This window comes from Nerophis lumbriciformis, linkage group LG19, assembly GCF_033978685.3.
Source record: "Nerophis lumbriciformis linkage group LG19, RoL_Nlum_v2.1, whole genome shotgun sequence".
Lineage (NCBI taxonomy): Eukaryota > Metazoa > Chordata > Actinopteri > Syngnathiformes > Syngnathidae > Nerophis > Nerophis lumbriciformis.
The window spans coordinates 28070194-28080345 of record NC_084566.2 but is presented as its reverse complement, the minus strand read 5'-3'; the positions used below and the strand labels follow the sequence as shown (position 1 = coordinate 28080345).

Sequence of the window (10152 nt, the reverse complement as noted above, 5' to 3'; positions counted from 1 at the left end):
CAATAACAGTTGCAATTTTACAAGAAAAGCTTAAAATGTTGACACTTTTATGAAAAGAGTCGTACATTTACTCGACTAAAGTCACACAATTTATAAAAAAAACTTTAGAATTTTGGCAATATTATAATAATAATCGGGATTTTGCTTAAATTATGACAAAAGTCATATTTTTACTCAAAAAATGTCTCTATTTTACAAGAACAACAAAAAATTGGCAATATTGTGATTAAAGTCAGAATTCTATATGACAAATGTCACCATTTTGCATTAAAAAGTAATAATTTTACATAAAAAAGTAATAATTTTTCGGGAAAATATTGCAATATTACAGAAACAGAAAGACTATGAGAAATTGTTCCCAATTTTATAAGAAAAAAGTCGACAAATTGTGAGAAAAAGACAGCTTTTAGTTAAAAAAAAAAGTTTTTGAATTTTTTGTTTGTAATTGGTTTTTTAATCTTCATTATTTACTTCAAGTTATTACAGTATGTCTCTATATACATATTTATTTATTTATTTTTTAATCAATTTTGGCCAAAGGGGGCGCATTTCAATTTCTTACACGTGTTATTACATATGTTGGCCAGAGGGGGAGCACTTTTAAAACCGACACACAGTCAATTTGAAAAATCCCTCCTTTTTGGGACCACCCTCAGTTTGATAGATTTCACCAACAGGGGTGCAAATGAGACATTCTTTATTAGATGCAATGGTTTTCCGTATTGGGACCATGATTTATGTCCTAAAATTGTTCACCGGTCCTCATATGGAAGGTACATTTCCTTGTTGGTGTCTCAAGAAGGGTAGAAATACAAGAACACACACACACACACACACACACACACACACACAGAGTATACAATTTTCCCCAGACAGTGTCTGATGTCTGCTGGTTGATTTGCCAAAGCACTGTCCATTAATAGGATGACTTTCCTGTGCAGTCACAGAGACAGCATGTGGATGTGTATGGGTGCTCTGACACACACACATTCACACACGACCCATCAGAAGAAAGAGTTAAGTGTTTTTCCTAAGGACACAAAGGCCGTGACTAGGATTGCTGAAGCTGGAACCCTCAAGTTTCTAGCAAGGCCGCTCTACCATCTGCGCTACGCCTCCCCCAAATGGTCGATGTTACAGAAAATAGTAGCCGGATAACCCCTTAAACGAATAATTATTTAGCCTAAGCCCCGTTTCAGCTACACTAAACCATCGTTTAAGGTCCCCCTCCTTGGATAATTTTTTTATACGGGTAAATGCGCCTTGTATTTCTTGAATCTCCGACTCTTAGCTTTGTATGGACTCATTGATCGTTTACAAACTGAGTTCGGGGAGGAAGTGACGGCAGAAAGACCGCGCCCCACACAGGAAGTGACGTCAGAAAGAACGCGCCACAGCAAGTTCATAATAAAGCGGTTTCGTAACCGCTGGAAATATGGAGGCGAGTCATCCAGACATGCCCGTGTTTCTCCTTTCGTCTGTACAGACACTTGTAGAAATCACACATGAATATCTTAAGAGAAAGCGATTGCAGCTATTTGGGATACAACACTTCTCAGACGGCAAGAGAACTTTCCAATGTCCGGGTCAGCTGTGATTCTACTTACCGAAAAACCTTGTCCATTTGTCGAAGGAGAGTCAACAAGAATGCGGGCTCCCGTGTATGCGATTAAAAAAAAGGTAGCATGCTTTGTATTACCTGGCCGTCGAGGGAAGACTACGGAAAACGGCGAATGCTTTTGGACTGGCAAAGCAGACTGTATCAATTATTGTCCGCCATGTATGTCGCGGACTCAACGTCTAGGTCCAGAGTATATAAAGTCACCAAAAAGGAATGGACAATGAAGACAAAGGCAAAAGAGTGAGGAGTGTCCTGATCAGATATCTAGTTCCCCAGTTTGATTGATGTAAAATGTTCTTTATCATATTGTTTACGTGTCTAATAAAGATTTGATTAATTTATGATGTCTCAGATGTGATTCACTACAATAGGGCCCCACAGCACACTGGATTCCAGTTAATTGAAATACCACAACACTGGATATTGTTCAGATAAGTTACATTTAAGAAAACTTGCACATGTGCACATTTTCCGCGCATGCGTATTAGGTCGCGTTGCGCCGGCGGATGGAGGGGGCAGGGGGTGTTAAACGGTGGCATTGTTGTGTGTGGACACGGGTAAGGTTATGTGGGATTTACCCTGGATAACCTTATCCGGCTAAGTGTAAACAGGGCCTTAGTTTGTCCTGGTTAATTGCCTTGCAAAAAAAACACAAAGTTAAAGTTAAAGTACCAATGATTGTCACACACACACTAGGTGTGGTGAAATTGTTCTCTGCATTTGACCCATCACCCTTGATCATCCCCTGGGAGGTGAGGGGAGCAGTGGGCAGCAGCGGTGGCCGCGCCCGGGAATCATTTTTGGTGATTTAACCCCCAATTCCAACCCTTGATGCTGAGTGCCAAGCAGGAAGGTAATGGGTCCCATTTTTATAGTCTTTGGTATGACTTACGACCTACCGATCTCAGAGTGGACACTCTAACCACTAGGCCACTAAGTAGGTCGAAGCTTACAGCACCTGGTATTCCCAGGTAGTCTCCCATCCAAGTACTAACCAGGCCCGACCCGGCTTAGCTTCCGAGATCTGACGAGATCGGGCGTGATCAGGGTAGTATGGCCGTAAACCAAAAAAACATCTTCTGTACTTCATCATAATGAAGCCAAGGAACACCCTTGTACCACTTTTCTTGAAAACTTTTGTTTCAGCAAGACAATGCCAAGCCACGTGTTACGACAGTGTGGCTTCATAGTAAAAGAGTGCGGGTACTAGACTGGCCTGCCTGTAGTCCAGACCTGTCTCCCATTGAAAATGTGTGGCGCATTATGAAGCCTAAATTACGACAACGAAGACCCCGGACTGTTGAACAACTTAAGCTGTACAACAAGCAAGAATGGGAAAGAATTCCACCTGAAAACCTTCAAAAATTGGTCTACTCAGTTCCCAAACGTTTACTGAGTGTTATTAAAAGGAAAGGCCATGTAAAACAGTGGTAAAAATGCCCCTGTGCCAACTTTTTTGCAATGTGTTGCTGCCATTAAATTCTAAGTTAATGATTATTTGCAAAAAAAATTGCGTTTCTCAGTTGGAACATTAAATATCTTGTCTTTGCAGTCTATTCAATTGAATATAGGTTGAAAAGGATTTGCAAATCATTGTATTCTCTTTTTATTTACCAATTACACAACGTGTCAACTTCACTGGTTTTGGGTTTTGTATACCGGTAATTAGGTGTTGTCTTTGTGTTGTAGACGTTACTCACACCGACGTTACTCTTTTTTTAAATAACAGCATAAGTCCTTCTGCTTAATCATCGTTTTTTTAGTGGTGGCATTTTGCTATCAGGAAGGGGATTACAAAATATTTAAATAGAATTTACGTTACTTGGGAACACTGACAAAGTTAGCGATTCGATAGTGGACATGTTATCACGCCAGATCAGATCTGGTGAAGGAAGTCACATGACGCTGGGTTGCGCTTTCAAAATTAAAGCCCGTATACTTCCGCGTGATATTTTTTTAAAGGGGAACATTATCACCAGACCTATGTAAGCGTCAATATATACCTTGATGTTGCAGAAAAAAGACCATATATTTTTTTAACCGATTTCCGAACTCTAAATGGGTGAATTTTGGCGCATTAAACGCCTTTCTATTATTCGCTCTCGGAGCGATGACGTCACATTGTGACGTCACATCGGGAAGCAATACGCCATTTTCTCAAACACAGAGTCAAATCAGCTCTGTTATTTTCCGTTTTTTCGACTGTTTTCCGTACCTTGGAGACATCATGCCTCGTCGGTGTGTTGTCGGAGGGTGTAACAACACGAACAGGGACGGATTCAAGTTGCACCAGTGGCCCAAAGATGCGAAAGTGGCAAGAAATTGGACGTTTGTGCCGCACATTTTACCGACGAAAGCTATGCTACGACAGAGATGGCAAGAATGTGTGGATATCCTGCGACACTCAAAGTAGATGCATTCCCAACGATAAAGTCAAAGAAATCTGCCGCCAGACCCCCATTGAATCTGCCGGAGTGTGTGAGCAATTCAGGGACAAAGGACCTCGGAAGCACGGCAAGCAATGGCGGCAGTTTGTTCCCGCAGACGAGGGAGCAAAACCCCCTGGATGTCTTGGCTCACACCGTCCCTTATGCCACCGAAGATGATCAAGAGCTTCCCTTGCCTGCTGACATCAACTCCAAAACTGGACAGATCAGCGGATGAGGGTATGTCTACAGAATATATTAATTGATGAAAATTGGGCTGTCTGCACTCTCAAAGTGCATGTTGTTGCCAAATGTATTTCATATGCTGTAAACCTAGTTCATAGTTGTTAGTTTCCTTTAATGCCAAACAAACACATACCAATCGTTGGTTAGAAGGCGATCGCCAAATTCGTCCTCGCTTTCTCCCGTGTCGCTGGCTGTCGTGTCGTTTTCGTCGGTTTCGCTTGCATACGGTTCAAACCGATATGGCTCAATAGCTTCAGTTTCTTCTTCAATTTCGTTTTCGCTACCTGCCTCCACACTACAACCATCCGTTTCAATACATTCGTAATCTGTTGAATCGCTTAAGCCGCTGAAATCCGAGTCTGAATCCGAGCTAATGTCGCTATATCTTGCTGTTCTATGCGCCATTTTTGTTTGTGTTGGCTTCACTATGTGACGTCACAGGAAAATGGACGGGTGTTTGTAACGATGGTTAAAATCAGGCACTTTGAAGCTTTTTTTAGGGATATTGCGTGATGGGTAAAATTTTGAAAAAAACTTCGAAAAATATAATAAGCCACTGGGAACTGATTTTTAATGGCTTTAACCATTCTGAAATTGTGATAATGTTCCCATTTAAGTGGGATAAATGTGTGTTTTTCCAACATTGGGGGTGGCGGGGGGCACGTCCTCCCCGTCCACACGGTTCCTACGCCCCTGGAAATGGGACTGTGAACGTGTGAGCACAAACACGAGCTGAATTCATCAATTGTTTTTAATGGCCGCGAAGGACGTTTGGGTGCATGCAGACGTGACGCTGAGACTGCAGATCAGCTGATTTCACGCTAATGCAAGCTCATTTAGCGAGAGGAACGATAAATGATTGCGTATATAAATGAGAGGTGTTCATTTAGGAAGGCTCAGGGTCATTTTAGCCTTCATGAATGAAGAAGTAGAACGCTCGCTGTGTTCAAGTGCTGGTGGCATCGCATGGCCTGAAGCGCTACAAGCGAGCCACCATTGCTGCGAAGCATTCATGCTGCAATCAGACGTGAATGCTGGTCTGAATGTGCGTACGCTACAACATGGAGTCTCAGGCCATCTTATGCACTCGCCAGCAGCGCCGTTCTACTTGAAAATTGGAAATTCAGTCAGGGGAGAATTACAGTTTTCCCTTGAGACTTTTTCGGCTTGAATGGAATTCCTTCAAGCTAACTTTTCAAGTGCAAATCTATTGTGAAGAAACACACTTCGAATGAAATAGGATACAAAACATTATTTACCTTGAAATACTTTTCATGCTACCACTGCGACACACTGTAAAACTAACCTGTCTACATGTATACCTCATGCACACATGTTGTCGACATCTATCTGTCCATTCACATAAACATCTATCCTTTCACATACTGTTAGAATAATTATGTACCGTATTTTTCGGAGTATAAATCGCACCTGCCAAAAATGCATAATAAAGAAGGAAAAAAACATAAGTCACACTGGAGTATAAGTCTCATTTTTTGGGGAAATCTATTTGATAAAACCCAACACCAAGAATAGACATTTGAATGGCAATTTAAAATAAATAAAGAATAGTGAACAACAGGCTGAATAAGTGTACGTTATATGAGGCATAAATAACCAACTGAGAACGTGCCTGGTATGTTAACGTAACATATTATGGTAAGAGTCATTCAAATAACTATAACATATAGAACATGCTATACGTTTACCAAACAATCTGTCACTCCTAATCTCTAAATCAGATGAAATCTTATACGTCTAGTCTCTTACGTGAATGAGCTAAATAATATTATTTGATATTTTACGGTAATGTGTTAATAATTTCACACATAAGTCGCTCCTGAGTATAAGTCGCACCCCCGGCCAAACTATGAAAAAAACTGCGACTTATAGTCCGAAAAATACGGTATACATTATCACACAACTTATATGCTTAAGGGCCGTTGCTATAATTATTGTCAATTGTGCGGAAGTGGTATTTTTCTTTGTCTGTGCAAAGCTGGCAATCCAAAAGATTGCAAGCCAGTCTGGTATCAGTGTTTGTGTCCAGAAACGGCCTGCTGACTGCCAAGGCCGAACACCGCTGTGACGCAGACAGAGCAGAGACAAGGCGACATGACATTTGCATTTTTGTATAATCATATATTGTGTCTAACTGGAGTTGTCGAGATTACCCCCTTCCCTCAGCGAAAGCTTCAGTGATGTAAACAGGGAGCTCCCAAATAAATCATCCCATTGGGTTGAGTTTTTTCTTGCCCTGATGTGGGATCTGAGCCGAGGATGTCGTTGCGGCTTGTGCAGCCCTTTGAGATACTTCTGATTAATGGCTATATAGCTACACTTTGATTGATTGATTGATTGATAGCTGATGTCAACAAGTGTCCTTCATTACCTGCTAGTTAATGTCAACATGTGTCCATCGTTACCTGCAAGTTAATGTCAACATGTGTCCATCGTTACCTGCTAGTTGATGTCAACAAGTGCTCATTGTTACCTGCTAGTTGTTGCTAGTTACTAGTTGATGTCAACAAGTGTCCATATAGTTACCTGCCAGTTGATGTTTGCAAGAATCTATCGTTGCCTGCAAGTGTCCATCATTAATTGCGAGTTGATGTCACCAAGTCTCTATTAGCACCTCCTAGTTGTGATGTTGCATGGAGACTCAAAGGAGGAAATTGCTTTGCAGGCAAAATACTGCTAGATAGAAGAAGTGTTGCTTCATGCCATCAAGTGTGTAATTGAGCACAATGCACGCTGTTGATTTGCATCTTGCTGTGTGGCACAACTTCATCATCATGCATGTGGTGTCTAGCAAGCTGCGTGTGTGTGCGTGTGTGTGTGTGTGTGTGTATAGGTGTGTCTGTGAGATAATTTGTTTTAATGATGCAGTTCAGAGATGCAGAGACAGGGTGGGAGTTCCTGCAAGGACACACATGTTAAGAGTCCTTCACTGTCAGCGTCCACCATGAAGATAATCCATTATCCTCCCTTAACGGCGGCTTTATTCAAATACATCACACGTTACGACCAAAGCAAGCACTTTCTCACGGAAACAATACGAGGCGCTCACCGCAGCTCAGTGCTGCTCGGTTGGGGGGCAAACAAAAAAGGGACAATTGATTGATTGATTGACAATTGTCTTTCGTAATAAATGATCATTCCTCACTAATATCAGTCTCTTGAAAAGCAAGTCGTCATCTTGTTCTCACTCCTCTGCTACCTTTGGAGCTCAATATTATAGGATCAAAATTGCTGTTGAATCATTTTAAAGGGGAACATTATCACCAGACCTATGTAAGCGTCAATATATACCTTGATGTTGCAGAAAAAAGACTATATATTTTTTTAACTGATTTCCGAACTCTAAATGGGTGAATTTTGGCGAATTAAACACCTTTCTATTATTCGCTCAATCCGCCAATTTCTCAAACACATTACAAACACCGAATCAAATCAGCTCTGTTATTTTCCGTTTTTTCGATTGTTTTCCGTACCTTGGAGACATCATGCCTCGTCGGTGTGTTGTCGGAGGGTGTAACAACACGAACAGGGACGGATTCAAGTTGCACCAGTGGCCCAAAGATGCGAAAGTGGCAACAAATTGGACGAATGTTGTTCAAAATACGAGGGTGTGGGGAAAGCCGACGAAAATGGTCAGTCGTTTGTTCCGCACACTTTATCGACGAAAGCTATGCTACGACAGAGATGGCAAGAATGTGTGGATATCCTGCGACACTCAAAGCAGATGCATTTCCAACGATAAAGTCAAAGAAATCTGCCGCCAGACCCCCATTGAATCTGCCGGAGTGTGTGAGCAATTCAGGGACAAAGGACCTCTGTAGCGCGGCAAGCAATGGCGGCAGTTTGTTCCCGCAGACGAGCGAGCTAAACCCCCTGGATGTCTTGGCTCACACCGTCCCTTATGCCACCGAAGATGATCAAGAGAAGAATATCGACCCTAGCTTCCCTGGCCTGCTGACATCAACTCCAAAACTGGACAGATCAGCTTTCAGGAAAAGAGAGCGGATGAGGGTATGTCTACAGAATATATTAATTGATGAAAACGTTATTCATTTCTCGCGGTTTTACGTAAATTATTATACACAAACTGTGTTTACCAATAATTTAGCTTAAAAACATTACAAGACTTAAAAACAAACACATACCAATCGTTGGTTGGAAAGCAATCGCCGAATTCGTCCTCGCTTTCTCCCGTGTCGCTGGCTGTCGTGTCGTTTTCGTCGGTTTCGCTTGCATACGGTTCAAACCGATATGGCTCAATAGCTTCAGTTTCTTCTTCAATTTCGCTTAAGCCGCTGAAATCCGAGTCTGAATCCAAGCTAATGTCGCTATACCTTGCTGTCCATCCGCCATGTTTGTTTGTATTGGCATCACTGTGTGACGTCACAGGAAAATGGACGGGTGTATATAACGATGGTTAAAATCAGGCACTTTGAAGCTTTTTTTAGGGATATTGCGTGATGGGTAAAATTTTGAAATAAACTTCGAAAAATAAAATAAGCCACTGGGAACTGATTTTTAATGGTTTTAACCCTTCTGAAATTGTGATAATGTTCCCCTTTAAGATGAGTAAGGATTCCATTTAGTTCTAAATAATTTCACATCTACGAAGGCGTGTTTACAGCAATGAGATTTATAGATCTGCACCATCTAGAGCCTTGGCTGAGGGGCGTGCATGTGAGCATGCGCACGGCCTTCTATTTTCATGTATGCGTTGAATCTGAATGTGGATTTAAGGAGATGTTTTGCCCTAGGAGCTGCATCTGTTTACAGGCTGGAACCCTCAAACTAATCAGCATGTCGATTTGAGGGCTTCCCGCAGCCGAGCGGAGGAGAAATGTGCCTCTGAATTTCATCTGTGGGCAGAATGAGAGATATTTAATGCATTCATTATGCATGTTTTGGCAGCAGATACCTGCTCTGTGCACCCGGTAGGCTCGCCAATGTCAAGGCGGGTATTGTAAATGTTGACGCATACACAAGCATTGCGCTTATATTTGCAGCATCACACAAATCTCAGCGTTTACTGCTTCAAATTAACAAATGTCTCGAACTAGAATCCATCAAAAAGGCTTAAAAGTGAGCTAACATCAGAACCAACCGTTAGACAGTAGTGTATGATCATAAATAAGTTATCAATATCTGTTACTGGTGTCATAAAGGAGTTTCCCTGTCTACGTCCGAGTCAGTCACACTGTCCAGAGTGATGTTATCTTGTATTTCTCACATCTATCAATTATTGCACCAATAGTGTTGTAATTCTCGTCGGGCTTCTTATTGAGGCTCTTGTTGTGTGTATATATATACAGTATATACAGTCGTGGTCAAAAGTTTACATGCACTTGTAAAGAACATAATGTCATGGCTGTCTTGAGTTTCCAATAATTTCTACAACTCTTATTTTTTTGTGATAGAGTGATTGGAGCACATACTTGTTGGTCACAAAAAACATTCATGAAGTTTGGTTCTTTGATTAATTTATTATGGGTCTACTGAAAATGTGACCAAATCTGCTGGGTCAAAAGTATACGTACAGCAATGTTAATATTTGCTTACATGTCCCTTGGCAAGTTTCACTGCAATAAGGCGCTTTTGGTAGCCATCCACAAGCTTCTGGTTAATTTTTTGACCACTCTTCTTGACAAAATTGGTGCAGTTCAGCTAAATTTGTTGGTTTTCTGACATGGACTTGTTTCTTCAGCATTGTCCACAGGTTTAAGTCAGGACTTTGGGAAGGCCATTCTAAAACCGTAATTCTAGCCTGATTTAGCCATTCCTTTACCACTTTTGACGTGTGTTTGGGGTCATAGTCCTGTTGGAACACCCAACTGCGCCCAA

General features: G+C 41.5%; 1 non-coding gene across 1 annotated transcript; it reads right to left on the bottom strand.

Annotated features, from left to right (window-relative positions):
- Nucleotides 1–2567: 2567 nt before the first annotated feature.
- Nucleotides 2568–2686, bottom strand: LOC133619065 (5S ribosomal RNA). Its single transcript, XR_009817392.1, has one exon. It is a non-coding gene; the product is annotated as a 5S ribosomal RNA (ribosomal RNA).
- Nucleotides 2687–10152: the final 7466 nt, after the last annotated feature.